The 21,686-nt window shown below is 38.8% G+C and overlaps 1 protein-coding gene across 11 annotated transcripts in view; it reads left to right on the forward strand.

Annotated features, from left to right (window-relative positions):
• Positions 1–16,793: 16,793 nt before the first annotated feature.
• FHIT (fragile histidine triad diadenosine triphosphatase) overlaps positions 16,794–21,686 on the forward strand; it is a 1,383,460-nt gene continuing 1,378,567 nt past the window's right edge. For 5 of the 11 annotated variants that reach the window (XM_077858265.1, XM_077858263.1, XM_077858262.1 and 2 more), the window contains exon 1: positions 16,796–16,974. The gene's annotated coding sequence lies outside the window, so the exon portion shown is untranslated. Of the gene's footprint in view, positions 16,975–21,686 lie in introns of all 11 variants that reach the window. The other 6 variants (XM_077858259.1, XM_077858258.1, XM_077858260.1 and 3 more) reach the window with 3 other exon arrangements.

Below are 21,686 nucleotides of genomic sequence, written 5' to 3' on the forward strand. Positions count from 1 at the left end.
CAATTAATTGCTGTTTTATGTCACTTTTTTTTTTTTTTTGGTTTATTACACAAAAATACACAGCCAGAAAAACAAATGAACAAATAACTACCCAATCTCTTTCCACTTTTCCTTTGAGGTTAAGATGGGAGACGTTGGAAGAACCATGTGGACTCAGAGATAGAAGCTACCACTTGATTACAGCAAAATAATGAGATGAAAGGAGCCTGGGTCCCTGACACTATAGAGCTGTCATATTGGTTCTGAGTGGAGGGAAATGTAATTCTGTCTTGTTTACACCTTTGTTATATTTCGATCTTTGTTATTCACTGCAGCAGCTAGAGCATATATCCTGTCTCATGCAAAAAGCACCACCACAGGGCACCTGGGTAGCTCAGTGGTTGAGAGTCTGCCTTTGGCTCAGGTCATCCTGGGATCGAGTTCCACATCATACTCCCTGCAGGGGACCTGCTTCTCCCTCTATGTCTCTGCCTCTCTCTTTATGTCTTTCATGAATAAATAAAAATTTTAAAATCTTAAAAAAAAAAAAAGAAGAAGCACTACCACTACCATTTTGTTGACTGCTTACTCTGTAGTATGCACAGTGCTGTTCATGTTATCTCATTTGATCGTTGTTACAATTGTATGGAGGTGGCTAGTCTCATTATTCCCTTTTTGCTGAGGAGTCAACTGAGCTCAGAGAAGTTCAATAACTAGCCAAGGCTTCAGAACTAAACAGAGCAGGGGTGGGACTTAAAGGCAAATCAAAGAGTTTTTAGGGCCTGAATCCTTTTATTTTATTCTTCTGTCTCACCTGAATTCAGCTCAAGCTTTCTCTTGGAGAAGTGGGGAGTACACCCATCAAGAGAAGGGGCAAAGGAATGAACTGTCTGTAATAGTCACTTTGGCAGGGAAAGGACAGCTTATATGCACTATTTTTTTCTTAGCCATTGTTGTACATGTGAATAACCATGCCTTCTTCCAACCAGAACAGCAAAATATGTAAATATACAAGTAATTGCCTCAATATAAATATCTCTACCTTTCTTTACCACATGGTGTGGTTGGTGTTTTGCATATATGCAAAGGTGAAATATATATATATAATAATATATATATTATATATATATATATATAGAGAGAGAGAGAGAGTTACATATGTGTGCATACATGTACATTCCTACGTACTTCCTACGTACTTCCTCTCTCAGTGTTGCCCATTGCATCTTGGGTTGCTGTAACTCAGTAGCTGCTTACAATCCAAAATCTAAAAATCAACAAAACCTTCTTATAATGCTTGTTTGTAGATGATGAAGCACAAATGAAAATAGTATGTATTCTTTTTGAAAAAGGAAACCCCAAGAATTCTATTCATGCCTGGGAGATATTATACGTAATACTACCTATGTTGTTGGGAGAGAGCCACATAATCTCAGTTAGTTCTCACAACAATCCTAAAGGTAAGAACTATTATCCTAGTACAGATTAGGGAGCAGAGGCCTAGAAAGGTCAAATGCTTTTCTAAAGGGCACACAGGTAGAAGTGCTGTTTGCGTGCAACAGGATGATGAGGAAAATGCTGTTATTTCTTTTCAGTATGAATGAATTTGTATCAATTCATATTTTATTTATTGATTGGCAAGAGGAAAACATTGAAGATGATATCTTAATTGCAGTAAGACACAAGGTTAAAGATGTTCTCGCTATTTCTTTTTAAAGGTGGTAAAAACTACCTATGATTTAGTTAAGTGAAATCTACATGGTAATGCTATCTTCCAATGTTTGAAAGTTGCAAATTATATGGAAGTAGTACAAGGAATATCAAAGTGAATTATGAAATGATATAAAATAAAGAAAAAACCAGTTATGTTCTGGAAGGGAAATTCTTATTTGCTGTACCTAATTAAGTAGTCTTTGAAGCAAGAGCTAAGAGAGTTGGGTGGTTGAAGGGATGTCAAATGGAACTAGACTGCAATAAAAATGAGAAAGGGTTGCAAGATCCATTCCCTCAGATGAGCAGGGGATTTATTCCTTGGCTTTCCTACCTCTTCTTTCTCAGTTTTTGTGGTTCTATCCAGAGACATCAATGTTTCGTGTGAACTTTTGCTTACATTTGGCTAGAATGCAAGATTTTCATTCCTTAGTTTTCAATAAAGGGATTGTGGAAGAGTACTCCCAGACTTTTCCATGTCATTCTCACCAGGTGTACAGTGTATTTCAGAGATTCACAAATTCCCTCTATTTTTCACTGAGCCCTGGGATGAAAAGAATATGAGTTGGCTTTGTAAAACCTGTTTATGGAATTATCTCAGTAACAGATATCTGAATAGATACCAGATATCATTTTCTGTATGCTCAGTTAAAAGAGACTGACTTTCTTTATTACATCTTAGCTCAGGCTGCTATAACAAAGTACCATAAATGCGGTGGCTTAGAAATAAAAGAAATTTATATTACATAGTTCTGGAGCCTAGAAGTCCAAGATCAGGGTGCTAACTTGTTTGGGTTCTAGTGAGGCTTTCTTATGGGGTGCAGACTGCCAACTTCTTATATCCTCATGTGACAGAAAGAGAAGGCTAGAGAGGTCTTTAGAGTCCTTTATATGAGGGCACTAATTGCATCCATGAAGACTCCACCCTTATGACCTAATTACTTCCAGACAGCTCCACTTCTGAATAACATTGGGAGTTAGGATTTCAACATGTGAATTTTGGGAGAAACACAAACATCTAGTCCATTTCATTCTGTTTCTCCTTGGTTCTAACATGTGTCCAAGCATTAATGGGACCAATCAATTGTTTATAGAACAATAAAGAACAGTTATGGACCCCGTGCAAAAGATAGTTTACTTGAACCAACTATTGCATCATATAATTTGTGAAATAACCTATAAAATTTGAATTTCACTAACACTGGGCTTTAAATCAAGGTCAGCAATAGTCCAAAGTAAAAAGGAAAGCTGGCAGAAAATTGCTGGCTTCAAATTACTCAAAGTACTGAAACGATTTTGGAGAAAAATATCATGCTAAACATTTCTATAGTTAAAAAATTTTAGGCCCACACTTTCCAAAGTTTGTTCTATAAGAGAGAATAAGTTACAGGTTTAGAATGCTACAATTTTGAGTCATTTGGAATTTATGGGCTTCTAAAGCACATAAGGTTATTAAAGTACACTTATAAGCAAGACAAGTCCTTAAAGAAGTATCAAGCACTAAAGTCATTCACCACACTTCTTCTCAAACAAATCCTTGTCTTGAATGGTTCTATCTTATGACCTTTTAGTAGGTCCCCACCAGGAGGTGTCCAAACTACTTTGCCAGCTTTTCCAGTCTCCTGGAAAGAGAAAGGTAGAAACTTTCTAGCTTGCGATATTATTTATTGAATGTCAACTATAAGCTATCTGCAACAAGAGGCTTTAAATATTAAGACACGACTGCTGTCCTCAAGGAATATTCAGCTCTTTAGATGAGCAAATTAATCAACTCTGGTTACATTAGTTATCTGTTGTTTTGTAGCAAATTGCTTCAAAATTTAGCAGCTTAAAATAATAAACATTTTTTATCTCACTTTTTTGTGGGTTAGGAGTCCAGGCACAGCCTAGTAGGGTGGTTCAGCTCAGAGTGCCTTATGAGGTTATAGTCAAGTGTCTGCTGGGGATCCAGTTAACTGAAGGCTTGAATGGGCCTGGAGGATCTGCCTGTAATCTCTCTTGTGAGGCCATTGTCAGACCTCAGTTCGTTGTTGGTTATTGGATGGGTTGCCTCAGTCCCTCAATACATGGACCTCTCCATAGGCTGAGTGCCCTCACAATATGGCAGCTGGCTTCTTCCAGAGTAACCATCTTGATGTGATGTACCATCATTTCTGCTGTATTATACGTGAGGTAGATTCCTGACCAACCTACATGTGAGGAAAGGCAGTCTTCAAGACTGGATAGTTGGAAGTAGGGATTGTTGGGGACCATCTAAGAAGCTAGCTTCTGAAGGTGTTTTTCTAAATGTATATTTTCCTCTCTTTTTAAAAAGATTTAACTTATTTGAGAGAGAGAGTGAGTGAGATATGGAGAAACAGAGAGAGAGAGAGAGAGCACCAGAATGGGGAGGAGCATAGGGAGAGGGAGGAGCAGACTCCCCGGTGAGCAGGGAGCCCGATGTGGGGCTCAATCCCAGGACCCTGGGATCATGACCTGAGCGAAAGCAGGCACTCAACCGACTGAGCCACCCAGGTGCCCCTAAATATGTTTTCTCTTGGATAATATCATTGCCACCACCCAGTTTCTTAGTGTAAACACTTTGGACTCAATATCTAGATGCTCTCTCTTATTTACTAATAGTATCTTATCAATCCCATCAATCGTGAGGTACAGAACCTACTATTTTAATATCTTTTGCATCTTTCATCCTTATTATTGCTTTAATTCTCGCCCTTAGCATCCATTGCAAAGGCATTTTCAATGATTGTCTCTTGTTTTATTTCTCTTTTAAGTAGGTTGAATTGTATGGAACTGTTATTTTTGGAGTCAATTTTGGCAGTGTATTTGTCAGCTTGGGGTACCATAACAAAAATACCACACACTGGGTGGCTTAAACCACAGAGATTTATTTTCTCATGGTTCTGGTAACAAGAAGTCCATGATCAGAGTGCTAGAATGGTCAGATTCTGATAAGGATATCTTCCTGGCTTATAGATGGCCACTATTTCACTGAGCTCACATAACCGCTTCTTTGGGCACATGCAGAGAGAGACAGTGAGAGAGTGAGTGAGATAGAGAGAGTTCTGGTGTTTATTCCTTTTCTTGTAAGGGTACTAATACCATCAGGAGAGCCCCACCTTCATGATTTCATCTAAATTTAATTATCTCTCAAAGGTCTGGTTTCTAAATATCATTACATTGAGTGTTAGGGCTTTAACAGATGAATTTTGATGAAAAGATTCAGCCCATAGCAAGCAGTTTCAGATGATTCAACCTAATACTTTTTAGCAAGAGTAATACATGGTCATGATAGTAAATCAAAAATATGGAAAGATGAAAATAAAAATCACTAACATTTCCACCACTTAGGGATAGACAGCAATTACATTTTTATATATTTCCCAATTTTTAAATGTATATGAAGACTAAGCTCATACTCTATGTTTGATTTTGTGTTGTGCTTTTTCATTTAACATTATTCCTTGGGCAATTTTCCATGTCATTGAATATTTTTAGAAACATTTTAAATGGCAGTACACATTTCACATATTTAACCATTATTTTTTGTTGAACATTAAAATTCTAATTTTCAGAAATAAGGCTGTAGGAAGGAATATCACTAAGCAAATACTTGTCTACATCTCTATTCTCTTGCTGTAGATTCCTAGAAATAGGATAACTAGGTCAAAGGACATGAACTCCTTGTATTGAACTTTCAAAAGCTCTTACTTGATTTACATATTGCGAATAGCTTTGGGGAAATTTACCCATTTATTATACCATGGGGATGTTTATTATTACTACTACTGCTACTACTACTTTAATTTGGTAATTTGACAGGCCAGAAAAAATTATCTAGTTGTTAACAGTGACCTCCTCATTGATCTCCTTCTTGGAGTTATATTCAGCTCCAATCAAGCCTCCACAGTGTTTCTAGAGAGATTATTCTCTAAAATTCAAATTTCATTGTATCACTTGCTTGCTAATGCCAATCATTTGCTCCCTGTTGCTGAACAGGTCAAGTCCTACATGTAAAAGAATGTTTTATTGGCATTTTCTTTTTTTGATTTTTTTTTTGTTTGGTTTTGTTTTGTTTTGTTTTTAAATTTTTTTTTTAAGTTTTTATTTATTTATGATAGTCACACAGAGAGAAAGAGAGGCAGAGACACAGGCAGAGGGAGTAGCAGGCTCCATGCACCAGGAGCCCGATGTGGGATTTGATCCCGGGTCTCCAGGATCGCGCCCTGGGCCAAAGGCAGGCGCCAAACCGCTGCGCCACCCAGGGATCCCTTGTTTTGTTTTTTTATTGGCACTTTCTTAATATGGCTTTTGCCTACATTTCTAGTCTCGTTTTTTAACCCTCCTCCCTTTCTCCTCTCCAGTAATGTGAAACTGTTTACAGTTCTCTAAAATGCCTTGTTTTATAATTCTTTTCCTTTTCATTTGTGTTCTGTCTTGAATGCCTTTCCCTCTTGGTTGGCAGCACTCGTAAAGCCTGTTTAGAGAGAAGGCAGGAGATGGATGGGGTGTTCCATTCCTAAAAATGAGTTTTACTGTGAGTGGCACTATACTGGGTCTTCTTACCACTGTCCCCATGGAGATGTGTTCCAGTCCTTCACATGGTAACTACACTCTGCTCTCTGTAAAACTCTTTTATCATGATGTGGCTTCTGACAATAATTTCTTCCAAGTAGCTTCCATATAATTTTTGTTGATTCTCCCTGGCTGCATAATGCTGCCCTTCATAATGTCAAAAGATATATTTCAGTTCCAATTTGCCTGATTCTGTCTTCTTAAACACTTCTTGAAGGCACCCTGAACTTCTGTAAAACTTGCAATTTAGTATCTAACATGGTGCTGTCACTTTGTTATGCATTGTTAAGCATTGAGTGTCAAAAATGCTTTTGAGGACACAAAATAAATTGCCAGTACTCAAAATAATGGCAGAAAGAGAAGTGAAAACATGTACAGTTGACCCTTGAACAACGTAAATTTGAACTGTTTGGGTCCATTTACACACAGATCTTTTTCCTCAATAAATGCAGTACATTACTATAAATGTATTTTCTCTTCCTTATGATTTTCCTAATAACATTACCTTTTGTCTAGCTTAGTTTGTTGTAGGAATGCACTATATGAAACATAGAACATATAAAACATGTGTTAACTGTTTTGTTATTGGTAAGGCTTCCAGTCAACTGCAGGCTATTAGTAGTTGAGTTTCTGGGGAGTCAAATTTATTCAGATTTTTTATTACACAAGGAGTTGGTACCCTTAACCCCTGCATTGTTCAGGGATCAACCATTTTATAGAACACTCTCAACTCAGAGGTGAATGATTGTGTGCAATAATGGAGGACTCACATTCATTGGCCAAGACTGTCTGGCATATGCTGCTGTGTCAATGCTTGCTAGCTGTTTGCCTACCTAAACATCCCAGACATGAGAAAATGTTAGTTGCTTATAGTACACTTTATTGTATTGTCATTACAAATGTATTTACATATTTCTAAAGACATTAATTAAAGATATCATAGGGAAAATAGTTTTCCTTTTTAAAGAATGAGAGTTGAATACAGTGTTGTTCAACATGGTGTTATATAAATCAAGTCGCATTTGTATTTAAAACGGTACAGGTATTAACCCCTCTAGGAAATCTTTTCTGACACTTCCCATCCTTTGGGTCTCCTTTTATATGATTGATTTGTATTGATTTGTGATTTGTTGAAAGGTTGAGATGATTCATGATAAATTGCAAATATCATCATCATGACCGTACTTTGATTGAATCAAGGAATTATAGAACTGGATGGCATCTCAGATGTCATTTCGTGTAACCTCTCACATTATGTCTGCTAGGATGGCTCTCATTGTTAGGAAAGTTATCCATCACACTGTATAGAAAATTTCTCTGAGTGACAAGCACTGGTTGGTCTGAGTTTTAACTCTACAGAATGAATCCAAACTCTTTTTCAGAAAATAGTCCTTCCCATGGTTGAGTCCAGCAGGAATATCTTGTCTTCTCTTTTCCAAGCTAAGCATCTCCAAGTCCTCAAATGACCGGAGTGTGCTTCATGCACAGTTTTGATGTGGGTAGAGCAGAGGCTGGTGTGGCTCTGGTTCTGAGAATTCCCAAGTTACAAGTAAATGGAAGACTATTATCCCTTTCATTTAACTTTCTTATTCTGGATAGTTTAAGAGTGTATCTGTTAGCTGAACTTTATGAATTAGCCATGACTCCTTTGGCTGCAAGTAACAAAACCCTAATTCAAATGAACTTAAGTAAGAAAAGGCTCATTCAACTGGCAAATCTAAGGGGTGGCTTTAGGCAAAATTGGATTCTGTGATGCAATGCCAGCTGGGACTTTTCATCTTTTCATCTCTCAGCTCTGCTTGCCCCTGTTTGACTTAATTCCTCAGTGGGCAGAGTAGCCAGCAGCCCCACATTATAGCTTGTTATCAGAGAAAAGGAGGGACTATCTCCTTTGGTCTCTCTCAAAGAACACCTGATGAGAATGGCTTAGCTTGGGTCATGTGCCCATCCCTGGCCAAGTACATTGGAGTGCTTTGATCCAGCTTATTTTCTGTGAACCACCCTCTGCCCAGTCCCCCTCTGGCCCCTCCCACCACCCGCAGGCCCTTCACCCTACCTTGGTGGAAGAAACAAATATGATCAGCTCCATCTGAGCTACTCAGATTGAGAAGAATTACTGTGGAATGGGGTCAAGGTTGGCTACCCAAAGAGGTGATGCTGGGAAAATAAGCATATGTATACCAAGTTACTTAATAGGTTATTCTAAAAAGGCTGTGGCTGAGACATTCAAAGTCCGAAATGCAAAAATGTAATGACTGGCCAAAAACATATGCAGTGGTCAGATGGAACACCTTTTTGTAATATGTAGGTCATTTCCAACTCAAAGTTTTCCCCAAGGTGCCTTACACAGTATCAGAACTCAAACCATATTTTACCGTAATATTGAAAAGCTGCCTACAATGTGCTTAAGTTAATATTTTGAAAAAGTCACTTTCCTCAGAAGCACAGTATATTGGGTTATAGTCATAATGCTCACTTGCTTACATGTCCGAGTTATACTTCATTGTTTGAGGCAAGGTCATACATTCTGTTCCATTTCTAAATCTATTCTGATTTGAAAGATTCCCTGTTGTGAGACTCTTCTTTATGATATTTAAAAACTACATGGAGAGATGGAAGCTGAGCTAGATTAAAGTTGTACAAATCTGATTAACATCATCTGCTCTGTTTCAAAGGTCAGGTGCACTCAACGAATTTACTTTGAAATTATTTTGTTTATTTTGTGGGCATATACATCATGAGCTTTCTAAAGGTCAAAAGTAGAGTTTGTTCTTGGATTCTAAAGCAATCTGATTTCCATTTACAGTATGCTTTGGTGACCCTAAATGCAGAAGCCAGCCCAGTTAAGTCATACTTCCAGTTTGTGTTTGGTTTAATTTTCTCACGAAGAAAATCCCTGCTAGATTAAGGCAGTGCTGAAATACCATTTCCCCTAAATTACTTTTATTTCCAACTAGATTCATGGGAGAACACTACTCATAAATGACACCTGAACTGTGAACACTGGTTTCATGCCCACTCTGTTTTCAAAGATGTGTAAGCATCTTTGTCAGCTAGATTCTTAGCTGGAAACCAGAGCAAAGGTCAGAAAAGTTTGGCTTCATGGGTTTTATTAAAATTTACCTGGTAAGGGTCTGGAAGCTTTATTAATTGATGTGTATAAAGTTGCTGTGTGTTTCATAGAGAAGAGACTCCAACAAATTATACAGTCTTATTTACTATTCAAAAAATCAAAGGTCTAGTTATATACAAAGTATTTTTATCATTAATTATTTTAAATGACTATTTTTCCCTTCTCATATATACTTTACCACGATAAAAAGAAAGTCTCTCAGAGTATTTTGTATTCATGTTCATTAACATTCTGGTGGAATAATAAACCTCAAAACGATTCATGTATGAATCAGTGAGGCATGGCTAATTACAGTTTTCAGCCACATAGCCAATAATATTCACCACAGAACACGGCATCTGTTAAATACATCTCTCTGAATTTTTGTTGGGGGAGAGTGGTAGGAAATAGGGAGGTTGCAAATTATAATTTTAGAATGTCTAAATATTTTAGGGGCTTGTGCATTATAAATCTCTTTCAGGCAAGTATTTATCACAAGCATGACATCCTGTTATCAAAACAGACAAAAACCCCATAGATTCGCCTTAAAAACAAAATGAAACAAAACAAAAACAACCACAAGTCCAGAGAATGGACCCTGTTTTATAAGGAAACAGAAGAAACTTTTTATAACATTAGGCAAGAGGATTTACCATAAATTTTAAAAATGCATTTTATACTGAATTTTAGAAATGAATTTTCCCATTCCTTACAAAGTCATCTTGGTACTATGACTCTCTCTAATCCACAAACATATTTGAAAAACAATTATCTGAAAAGCATACAGAGGACACAGCAAAAGTTGAATGTCATGGCTAAAACACTCAAATTCAGAAGCAATTTTATAATTCATAATAACAATATTTCCTATTACTCTATTCCTATTACTTTATTACTCCTATTACTCTATTTCCTATTACCCCTCACTACATTAAAATATTTTCCTATTTTATCCATATTGTTGAATGCCCAAAGACTACAAGAATAAAAGCATTAGAATCCACATTTATTTTATTTTTTAATTTAAACTAGACATATCTAATACATGGTAAAAAAAAAAAAATAATAATGTTCAGGGGCAGCCCAGGTGGCTTGGCGGTTTAGTGCCACCTTTGGCCAGGGCCTGATCCTGGAGACCCAGGATAGGGTCCTGCATCGGGCTCCCTGCATGGAACCTGCTTCTCCCTCTGCCTGTGTCTCTGCCTCTCTCTCTCTCTGTCTCTCATGAATAAATAAATAAATAAGTCTTAAAAAAAATAATGTTCAGAGGTTCAGAATTGCATAAAGTAGAATAAAAGATATTCCTGCTGCCCATCCCATCTTATTTCCCCAACCATCATTTACAACCATTTTGATGCTCGCAGTTTTCTACCACAGAGGAAAATGTAGGTTCACAATCTCTTATTTGCAATGCAGAAATCCAAAAAGGTTTGAAAACCAAAAGTCTGGCCTGATAGGGGCTATTTATAGTGTTTGTTTATCCCATATATGTTTTAATGAAGAAATATCAATATTTGTGACAGGGTGCTGTCCCAAGACTGCTCTAGGAATGTTACTCACTAGATGGTATAGGAATTTATTACCTTTTTTAAAAACAGTAAGATTAATTTCCAAAGTACACCTGTCCCAAAAGTTTTGGATGAGTGGTTACGGACCTTGATAATTGTATGTGTAACACAATCCTTTAATGATTACCCAAATAGATCAGACTACACAGAGCATCTGGCAAGTACATTTATGGAATAGTTTAACATATTCCCATAAGATTTACTGTGGCCTACATGCTCTGGCCTCTGGTTGCCTTTGACCTCATTTTGCATGGCTTTTCCTTAATTTGCTCTCCCCTATCACATATCTTTCTTGCTACTCTTCCACCATGCCCAGCCTGTTCTTGTTTAAAGGACTTTGCACATACTGTTCCCTCAGTCTGGAACACTCTTCCATGGATTTCCTCACTTCATTGAGGCCCCCTCACCTCACTGAAATCTTCATTCAGATGATACTTCTTCAAAGAGGCCTTACTTGGCCATCTTCTGGCCCCTCACTGCATTTTTTTCACAGCATTTATTATAATAAATGATATATTATATCATCCTATGATATATTATAAATTATATATATTTATATATAATTTCCCCATATATTATATATTATAAATTATATATATTTATATATATTATATATTTATATATATTATAAATTTGTATATTAGGGTATGATCTTTCTTCTCTACTAGAAGTTCCATGAGGGCAGGAAATTTTTTTAAAGGTTTATTTATTTATTTATTTGAGAGAGAGAGAGAGAGAGTATGTGTATGGGTGTGGGGGGGGGGCAGTGAGAGAGAATCACAAGCAGACTCCCCACTGATTGGAAGCCCAAGGTAGGGCTTGATTTCCTGACCATGAGATCATGACTTGTGCAAAACCAAGGGTTGGGCACATAACCAGCTAAGCCACTCAGGTAACCCCAGGGTAGGGAATTTTTATGACTTAGTTACTATTGCATCTCTAGAACCTAGAACAATGCCTGGCATACAGTAGGTGCTCAACAAATAATTTTTAAATGCATTTTCTGTTTGCCTCAAAATCGAGCAATTCATTTAATAGTTACAAAGCTCTCAATTGCCCTTTAGCAAACTAAGAAGTGTGCTTGTGAAACCATCCTGAGCTGGCCCTTAGGACACTGCCCTACTTCTACTGTAGATTGGGGATGGATGAATCTACCCTCTCTGAGTGCTGGCACTTGTCACGTGCTGTTGCTTCTCCCTAGAACTCCCTTTTTCCTCCACTGTAGGTAGCAGAATTGACTCATTATGGTATCAACTTCTAAAGCATCACATAGATTTCTTCACCTGTTTACTGGTTTATGATTTCTATTACTGTACAGTCTCAGGGATTTTATCTGATTCATCAGTGCATCCCAGCCCAGTGCATGGTGGCTGGCCCCTGAGTAACCTTAAATAAATGAAAAACTGATCTGAAGTCAAGTTGCATCCTATTCTGCACTAAGTCTTTTACTAAAGAAATATACTTTTTAATTTTTAGGAAATGTTTTTTAAAGGATTTTTTCCCCGAGAATGATGAAATGTCTTTAAAGCTGCAGTGAAACCAGGGTAATGTGTGTAGAGGCATAATTTCTTGAAAGAGAGTGATGAAAAATCATAGCTTATCTTTGAGCCACCCTAGTGAGATCACAGCTTGGACACTGAGCTTAGTTTCATGCACCGTATGTTCTAGGTAACTGGAAGATGATTGCAAAAGATGGCAGTAAGAAGGATTAAGTGTGATTATTTATGAGGCATAGTTAAAAGGAGACAGCATGCATATGTTCACTAACTATAGGGAATAGACCGATCTCTAAATATCTGATGAACAAATCCACCCAAGGAATATATTTAACACAGAACAACAAAGGGATAAGTAAGAGCAGAGAGTAAAAAAAGACAGGGAAAAATTTAGAGAATTTTCAGCATATCACAAGATGGTTCTTATTAATAACCAGATTTCTCCAATAACAGCCAAAAAGCTGAATGATTATGGGCTGAGAAATTTGTTAATGAGACGTGAGCATCTGGGTACAGCTGAGTTTCCCAACCTTTTTATGCTTTGTATTACAGATATAATGCATCATTTTTTCCAATACAATGTTTTCCTGTTAGAGATGATTTTTCCAGTTAAATAAATATCCCCAATTTCTAGATTATGACCTGTAATAAGCGGCTGAGATGAATTATGCAGGGAGTTGAACTCTTTGACCTCAAATGCCTTTCCATTTTTGCAATTCTATTTCCATGGTAAAGATTTTCCTGGAGGTCCTGTGTGCTTGGAGAGGATGCTATTGAGAATGTTTAATTTAAGTAGAAGAGTATGTGACCATCAGGCTTTCCACACTTTAGGATAATCTTAAGCTATGTGATCATGGGAGGTTTTTGCAGGGTCACTTTTGTCTCTTTACTTCATGGCTTAGCTGAATGTAATGAGTAGTATAATGTCAGACCCTTCTACTATTTACCCTATTTGCTTTGTATTTATTGTCTACAATTGAGTAGGCATAAATGAAGTTCTTGCCTTCGTGGAGGTTACGTTTTATTTGGAGGAGATAGATGATAGAGAGAAAGACACACAAATGGTAACTAACATCAAGTAAAGCTACTTACTATGCTCTAATGGCATAACCCATAAATGTCTTTCACAAAACTGTCTTTTAGGTCTAAAGACCAGTATGTGCACTGAGTGATAATTTCTCCAAGATCTGAAGCCCTTTAGTTGTGTTTCTTCGATATTGTAAAAACGAGTAACATCTTGTCTTCAGCAATATTTCTTTACATTCCATTTTCTCTTTTTCTTGATGTCTCTCCTCCCCTCTCTACTAAACCCCAGTGCCACCGGAGCCTCTCCTGAAGTGTCCAGAGTTCCCAGTGTGAGAGGCTTTTGTTGCTGTAGATTTTGTTTTGTTTGTGTGTGTTAGTGAGAATTTAGAAAGTACTATCTATCTTAATTATTCACATGATGAAGTAGACAAGGTAGTAAATTGCTTTTTTGTTTTGTTTTGTTTTGGTGTTTTAAGTTTTGAATTATTCTTATTCTGTGAGTCTCAGCACTATGAGCTTATGGTGACCCAAAGCCACCTGGAGCAGACACTCTTGCTTATCATTTCAGGATATACCAGTCTGACTTCCGGTGGCAGCACCTGTATCTCTGGCTTTCTTTGGACACTGAGATAATTTTGCCTTTTCATACAGCAGGCCTAAAGAGCCAGGTATTTAACTGCTGCTGAAAATGGCCCCAATTACTGACTAATGGGAATTAGTATTTAAATAGCCGAGTTCTTTTGTCCCTTTGGTGGGATAGCTCAGTCTATGGCTTGTGTTCTACATTGTTTCCTAGAGTTCCTCAGGAGGATTAAGCTCAATCACCTCTTGTAGTAACATGCTTTTTTATCTGTCTTCCCTTCCCTATTTCACTTTCCTATTCTACTAGTGTTTCCTGCAATTACTGGCTTGCACTTGAATACCTATCTCAGGATATACTCCTGGGAAAACTCAAAGATACCATCTCCTGGTGATTATTAATCAAGTTGCAGATCGGACAGCCATCCCCCACTGATTGTCTTGGCACTTGGATATCCCGTGTCCAAGGCGAGTGTCACGTGTTGATGCTTCTTACGTATGTATATGTGTATTGCTGAAGGTCATGGCTGACCTTGAGCCCAGCAAACAGCATCACGCACAACTGAAGTTATACATGTATGTTCAAACTAGGCTGCCTAACAGTGATCTAATAATCATTAGATACCACTGTTTAGATCCTGAGTATATTCATGACATTTTCCTTTTGATTGCTAAGTAGAAGATGTAGTGACTATAAGTTGATACTGTCTCAGAAGAGTCTAGTTGTTGAACTTTCCATTTTCATATGGTTCAAATGATTCCTTCCACATTTAGTCTGGCTGCTGACACGTATGTTGAAATCTCTCATGCCACTCAGCCTGAGAAAAGCTGGTACTGATGAGCTGAGTCTGTGCTCATGAAAGCTAGAAAGAACTGTAGTGTTATAGGAAACAACCCCAAATTGACAAAAGATTAGGCTAGGAAGCCTGAACAGGGGTCTTAATTTCTATGCACAAAATTAGTCTGTATACATATTGATCACATTTCTGTTTCATCTGTGATTGTTTTCAATTTCACCTGGTTATTCACAATTCTCTAGTATTCTATGTGGCCAGAGTGTCTGTGTGATGACCTGTAAATTGACCATAATCCACAGTGACATTCTCTAAGAGCCAAGCTTCCTGGGACATCAGTATTTCACACCAGGACATTTTGTAGGACACCTTGCTACTCTCTGTGGGGTTCAAAAGTCAGAAAGGATGAGAGATCTAAGACTTGGTGTAATCACCTGCATGTAATGAAGCAGGCCAAAGAAAAAAATGATGAAAAAGTAATGGAAATTGGGATACCTGAGTGGCTCAGTCAGTTAAGCATCTGACTCTTGATTTTGGCTCAGGTCATGATCTCAGGGCTGTGAGATAAGCCCTGTGTTGGGCAACGTGCTGAGTGTGGAGCCTGCTAAAGATTCTTACTCTCCTCTCCCTCTGCTGCTCCATGCTCACTCTTACTCTCTCTTTCATTAAAAAAAAAAAAAAAAAAGTAAAAGAAAAAAGGATACGGTGTCAGGGAAAGTAGGGACATATCTCAGTGTTTGTCCAAGTGTAATTGCTCTTTGTTTCTCCTTAAATGTAAAAGATGACTGACAAATATATCTTCTTCCTTGGCACTAGGATTGGTAGGATAGAGAAGGGAAGCAGGCAATCCTGAAGGGAGATTGCTATAAGGAGCATGGTGTGTAGTACCAAGAGTCTGAAGGCCAGGATTCTAATCCCTGCTCATGAGCTGCATGACCTTGTGCAATGTAGCTGTTCTGCAATTTGCAATTTTATTTATTGCAAAATTAGGTTTGCTTCTCATACTCCTCTAGGCCAGGAGCATCTTGAAGTTAAGAACCGCATCTGACTCAGTGATGGCTCCAGCATCCTAGGCACTATTTCGAGAATGATTTTGAATTTGAAAAGGGAGCAAGCACAGGACCACCCCCTCCACGGTTGTCAGGGATGGATTTAATTGATCTGCATCGAAAAAAGGGAGAACAGAAAGCAAAGGCTACTCTGTAGATTTCATTCCATTATTCAAAGTATATTTACTGAGTGCCTACTATATATATTGTATGCTTCTAGGTGCTAGACATATTGCAGCGAGCAGAACAAAAAAAATCTTCATCTGCATAGATCTTTCATTCTGGAGGACAAGACGATAAAAAAAAAGTTAAATGAATTACACACAGTGTTTGGTAAGGAAAAGTGCTGAGTAGAAAAATAGCACCAAAAAAAAAAAAAAAAAAAAAAAAAAAGGAGAAAAGAAGGGGACGAGGGTGTTTGCGGTGCAATTTTAGTTAGGATTCCAGGGAAGGCCGAGTGTAGTCGTAGAGTGGATCAAGTAAAAGACTGCGAGCCCGTGTTATAAGAGAAACATAAAGAAAAGAAGGCTTTAGGATTCAAGAATGGTCCAGATTGAGTAGAGGAAGTGCAAGAAAATCCAGCCAGTGAGGAGTAGTGGGGCGGGGGAAGCTCAACACGTTTGGGAGGAAATAAGGAGGGAAAAAAAAAAAAATCAGCATAGCCTGAAGAATCTTATTTCTTTTGCCATTTCGAAAAAACGAGATTGTGAAGTTCATGACAAAAACCCCTTTGCAAGGATGTTCACACCCCAGCTGCTTCCCTTGGGGAAACAATGTTTTGCACCCCTTATTCAGCGTCACTGTCATTATAGCTTCTGATTGGCCCGGCTTAGGCGCATACTTTATGCCTATTGGCCCTCGCTTCTGTCCTCAAGCCCGCGGCCATCCTAGGTCCCGCCCCCTCGCCACCGCGGCGCCACCTGGGAATTGTAGTCCGCCTTCCGCTCCGTCCCGTCGTGGGACTTTTTGCCCTCCAGTTCCCGGGTCCCTCAGGTGGCCACCCCAGTGGGCACACGCCCAGGCGCCGCTCCTGCCCCGCGCTCCCTCCCTCTGCCTTTCACTTCCCAGCTGCCAAGATCTTGGAAGGTAGGGGCAGGGGCAAGCCCCAGTCGAAGAGTGTTTCTGGGGTGCGGGTCTTGGTTTCCAGGCGCGTCTGGTCCTTACACCCCCCCCCACCCCCGCCCCACCGTGGTCCCATGGGGCGGGGACTGGCTCGCACAGCTCCTAGAGGGTGAGGGTGTGTGTGTGCAGGGGGTGGGGGCGTCTGTCCCGAGGACCCATTCTGACCACCAGCCCTAACCCTAGCCCGCCCCTCATGTGCTGCGTAAGAGGGTAAACTGAGGCACGGGGTCATGCCAGCGGGGTTCCAGGGACGCCCCAGCAGCCGTACCTGGCTGGCGGTGTAGTTGGCCACCGCACTGGATTCTTTACGGTGGGGGAACTCCATGACCACCCGTTTGGACTATTTATGGATGAATATAGTTTTTGTATAAAAATATGCGGGGATTTTTAAAGGTCTATCCGTGTGGGGCCGGGGGAGGGGGGAGGGGGACCGAAGTTGGAGGCTCCTCTCCAGGATCGAAATGCTCCTCCTTGTGTTGGACCTCGGACCAGCCACTCATGGTGTTTTATCTTGGGGAAAAAAAAAAAAAAAAAAAGAGCTTAAAGTTCTCTGCCCAAGTGGCCCAAGGATGCTAGCTGGAGCCGAAAGCGAAAGGAGGTCCCGTTTCCGTTTGTGAAAGTCGGCCCCTTTGCAAGCTTGCTACTTTATTTTTCCGGATCTCTCAAGAAATGGGCTGGGGGCCGGCAGAGAATGATCCATCCCAGTGGTGGTTGTAGAAAGGCGCTGCCCCGTGCTGTGCCTGGGGCTACTGAGAAAGGCCCCTACTCGCACCTGTTAGGCAGGTGGTGTACCTGTAACCTCCCTCTCCGGCTCCATCTTACCGCCCGCGGCCTGAGGAGCGGAGGCTTCTGGGAGTTGGAGTCCCGCTGCTTGTTTCCCGGCAGGTTGGAGCAACATCTCCCAGCGTGCCATTTGGTGCGGCGAGGTGTCTCCTGGGAGATGAAGTCTCACTTCCAGCCGTTCTGGGGGTCCGCTGTGTGATTCGGAACTACAACTTCCATGTGGCCTTGCGTTCTTGAGGGCCAGCCGCTGTGTCCACCTGCGGCGAGCGGGGATTAGAGAGATGCTTAGGAAAGCTGTCCTTTGTTGTTGGGGGACTGGAGAGATGTGTCTTGTAAAGATGTCTTTTATTATTGTTGTCGTCGTTGTCATTGATTGTGTATGCTGTTACAAGCCTTAGGAGAGTATTGTATACGCTTTTCCAAGTATTAGGGAATATGCATGTTTTCAAACACAGCTAACACTCGACAAATTACAGAATGTTTTTTTGTTTGTTGTTTTTTTTTCAATTTACAGAATGTTTACATTACTTCTTTTCATAACACTACCTCTCCCATCAGTAGATAAGGAAAAACCTTTAGAAGGTGATTTGTCCACGGTCACACACCCAGTAATAAAATAAATATGTATTTATTAATATAAATTACTATTACTATACTATTTATTGTATAAATTAATATAAATTATAATAAAAATTATATTAATTTTTATAGCTATATTATATATTATATATAACTATATATAACTGTAATATATCAGTTATATTATTGTATAATTACTATTAGTTACTATAATATAGTTACTATTACATAGTTACTATTATATAGTTACTGTTATATAGTTACTCTAATAATATGTATATTACTATAATATATAATATATATAATTATAACATATAATATATATAATTACTATAATATATATTATATAATATATACTACTATAATAATATATATATTACTATTACATAGTTACTATTATGTAGTTACTATTATATAGCTAGTATTATAGTTACTATTATATAGTTACTATTATATAGTTATTATATAGTTACTATAATATAGTTACTATTATATAGTTACTATAATATAGTTACTATTATAACTTTTATAACTATAACTCAAAAGCTACATGAGAGACATAACCATTTTACATGCTTTTCACATATTAGAAAACAAAGTTTTAGTTAAGCAACCTGTCCAAATTAACTCATCGAGGGACAAGAAGTCCTCAGATTGCAACCCAGTCTTCCAACAGTCACTGCTTAAAAAAAGATGCCACCCAACAGTGAGAGGGAGCCTGACGTTTCTGAGTACAGAGTTTGGAATCCTTCCATTATACCATGTTTTTTCTCTGTAGTCAGACTAAATGTTAGAGCTGCAAAAAACCTTTGAGATTATTTAAATTTAAGGCAAAGATCTTGGAACAGTTCCTGGCATATAGTAAAGGTTCCACAAATGTTAGCTATATATAGCTTTATAATACCTTTATTTTAGAGATGAGGAAACTGGCCCAGGTGGTAAAGCCATTTGCCCAAGGTCACACAGTTGGTTTGTGTCAGGGATGAGACTAGACCCAAGTGTCTTATTTCCAAGTCCAGGGTTATTTTCATTCTATCAGCAGTCAGCTAGAAGGAGCACCAGATGTGAAGCTGTTTAGGAAATGGTTGCTCTCCTAATTTATTCTTTGTAGGCCACAGGCCAGGACCAATTGTTGTAAAGTCTCTTTTCTTATTAGTAGTAAGGTTGTAATGTTTCATTAATTCAACAAATGTTTTTTGAGAATCTTTATATGCTCATCTCTGTGTGTAAGGGCCACATGGATTAAAGTGCTAAAGTAGGGCTAGAAGGAACTTAAAAACCACCTATTCTAAGTCCTTCATTTTGTAAATGAGGAGAGAGATCCATGGTCTTTATGTCATGGCCTTGTGTCAAAGGCATGTTGTTTCTGCAAGGAGCCAGGTTCCTGGAGGCCTCATAGTACTGTATGTGACCTTTCAGGCTCATGATTTCTTTTACTTGGTGTTCTCATCCTATCCATATCTCTGTAAATACTTGATGAAATACTTTCGGAAATATTTCTCCTCTCTTTATTTGTATATACATGCAGCTTCAAAGTGCTTCCTTTCTATTTTGGGAATGTCTCATTTTGGCTCCCAGTGGTTTTTTTCTCTTTCGTTCTTTCAGGTCCTTGAGAACAAAATCTGACACTGTTTGCATTTATACAAGTTATAGTCTAGCCCTCTAATATGGGAACACATGAGTTACTAGAATTATGTAAAACTTCTGTTTAGAAGACACATTGTCCCTTTCAATTACATAGTCACAGATAATAAAGCAGGTATCTCACCTTCTGTGCGTGAAAGAAGCTTTCTACATAATTAGATAATAAACTAACATTTTTATAAATTATTGGCTAAACATTTCTGAAACAGTATTTATGGGAAATATTTTCCCCATTGCTTTCTGTACCCCCTGCCCTGCCCAGCGCTCTCCTAGCTAACAGTCTGATCATTCAGCTTCTAGCACATGGCTGACCACTGGTAGATGCTGAAAAAATATTTGTGAAATTGTGTTCATAAGCACCCCTGAGCTCTGTTCCCACATCTTTTTCTTGAATCTCTTTTAAGATAGAAATACTTTGAAATAGAAGATGTAGCAGGTTGCTTTCCTTTCAATGTCTACACTGCGAAGAAAAATCTCAGCCTTTGAGGTCATCTTCCAAGGGGCTGTTTCTTTGGGAATGTCCATGTCTATGATTTCTCAGACGAGAAAGTGATCCAAATAGCAAAACATAGCAAAGAAGCCATAGAGAGTGGTAGTCTGGAGGCCTATGATTTAAATCCCAGCCCTGCCCTAAGAGGCAGGTTACTTAGCTATTGGTTTCCTCTGTAAAATATGGATAATAAGCATTTCTACCTCATAAAGTGATGATAAAGATTAAATAAGAGAATGTTTTTAAAACTTTGAGCATGTTATCATGCACTCAACAGTTCGTATTCAATAGATGAATAGTAGCTCTTATTTTTGTTATTAATGAAAACAATATATGAAAATGTATCAGGTTTATCCACAATTTCAACTTGAGGCAGGTATCTGCTTTATGAAAAGATTTGCCATTTGGTTTCTTAGAATAGCAAGGTTGGCCATCATATTTAAAGTATGAAGTTACCCACAACTTTGATAATCGATCTTGTCAGCACAGTGATACTCTTTGTGTGGGTAGAGAAATAGTGAAGCTTTTGACTTTACATTGCCTGCTGAGAGGTCCTTGATCTATGGTTCCATCTATATATTAAATCTCAGATTGAAAAGTGGCCTGCCCCTGTCAGTGGAGCCTTCTGTCTACTTCTGGAAAGGGCTGGGCCTATTCCAGTTGTCTCTGGGTTAAAATGAAACAGTCATCACCCTGCTGGTGAATAACCCTAGGGCAATGGACATGTGGACATGGTAGTGTGTCTCTCGAAAGCTGACAACTCCAACAGCCACGAGGTTATTGATGAGGTTCAGTGAGAGAAGAGAGGTGTAGGGCACAGGGAAGGAGAAACAGGAAAGAGCAAAGAGCAAATGGACAAAGGGAACATCAGAAGCCCTCAGTAGCCTAAGCACGGATGTATTCAGCACATTTACCCTGCTCCTAGCTCTGTGTTGGTGGGGCACGATTACACGCAGGAGATGCAGTGGTGAATGTGGCCAACATGGAATTGGTCGCGGTGGTGGGTGGTGATCAGTTTTAGGCGGGGAAGGGCTTGGAGGAAGGAAGGAAGGCAGGAAGGAGGGAAGGGAGGGAGGAAGATAGGAAAGGAAGAGGGAGATCCTGGGATTTGAGGAGCAGATAGGAAAGGAAGAGGGAGATCCTGGGATTTGAGGAGCAGAAAGATTTCTGTCTGGGATAT

Source organism: Canis aureus, chromosome 19, assembly GCF_053574225.1.
Source record: "Canis aureus isolate CA01 chromosome 19, VMU_Caureus_v.1.0, whole genome shotgun sequence".
NCBI lineage: Eukaryota > Metazoa > Chordata > Mammalia > Carnivora > Canidae > Canis > Canis aureus.